Here is a 1,241-nt window from a genome sequence, read left to right on the forward strand (position 1 = left end):
ATATATATATATATATATATATATATATATATAGTGAGAAATTACAAAAAAAACAACAAAAGGTGAAGACAGGTGTGTAAAAACAAACACATATATTAGTTTAAGTCTCGGGAAGTGAGAAAGTCTTTTACGTTTCGAACCTACGCTCTTCGACAGAAAGGAACACAGAAATAAACAGAGAGAGAACATTGAAAAAGGTTTCGTGCCTAGCGATATATATATATATTTAGTTATTTATTTATTTATATGTATCTAGTTGTAGCAGAGGATTTCCGTTTATCAAAACTGAACATTCAAACGTTCGATTAACTGATTAACTAAGTTATCCTCTTAATTAAAGTGTAACTAACCGCGTATTATAAAGTCAACTAATTCACATAACATAATTCTCGGGCAGAATCAGAATGACAGAGGTTGTGACAAAACTGTAACTTATTTTACAGTTTCCGTCAAACCCAATTTTACTCACAGTATCGATACAAAGCGAGGAAGCACCGAATAGCAAAAGATACCAGGGAGCGGGATCGAAATGGGAACCCGGAGTTTGCGAAGTGAAGACACTGACAATGTGTAGCGAGTGAATATTGGTGTGTTTGAGTTTATTTCGATTATTTCATGATGCTGAAGCACTAAATTAGAGAAACCGACAACAGAAGCAGCTCTAGCAAAAACAGAAAGAAATAACAGGCACACACAGACACACACACACACACACACACACACAAACATATATACATATGTGTGTGTGTGTGTGTATCGATAAAGAGAGAGAGGAAGGGGAACAACAAGGTGATGATGATGTTGATGACGATGACGATGATGATGATGATGATGATGATAATCATGATGCTGATGGAAGAAAGCATTATGAAGTAATGTTTGTGGTGTGTATATTCATCGGCGGCAAGCTTTTTAAAAGGCAAGAATCGTATACATTGGAAATGGAATGAGTCAGAATGCGTCTATAATGGTTCCGTATAAAAAAAGAATTTTGTGAATGAAATTGACCGAAACTGGAAAAAGTTTGATTTTTTGAGATTTTTTTTTTTTTTCTTAGATGAGGAGTTGCGAGGGCAGGAGTTCTTTGCCAGCGGGTTTCAATGTTTTTTATTCGAAACGACAAAAGAGCTGGACCTATTTCTTCTCAAGCTTCGGGGCAATTGTCAGTTCTCTCTGCTGGGCATTCAATGCGCCATTTCATCATTGAGTCGCACACATTTATATACAGCACGCAAACACAC

Source organism: Octopus bimaculoides, chromosome 12 (genome assembly GCF_001194135.2).
Source record: "Octopus bimaculoides isolate UCB-OBI-ISO-001 chromosome 12, ASM119413v2, whole genome shotgun sequence".
Classification (NCBI taxonomy): Eukaryota; Metazoa; Mollusca; class Cephalopoda; order Octopoda; family Octopodidae; genus Octopus; species Octopus bimaculoides.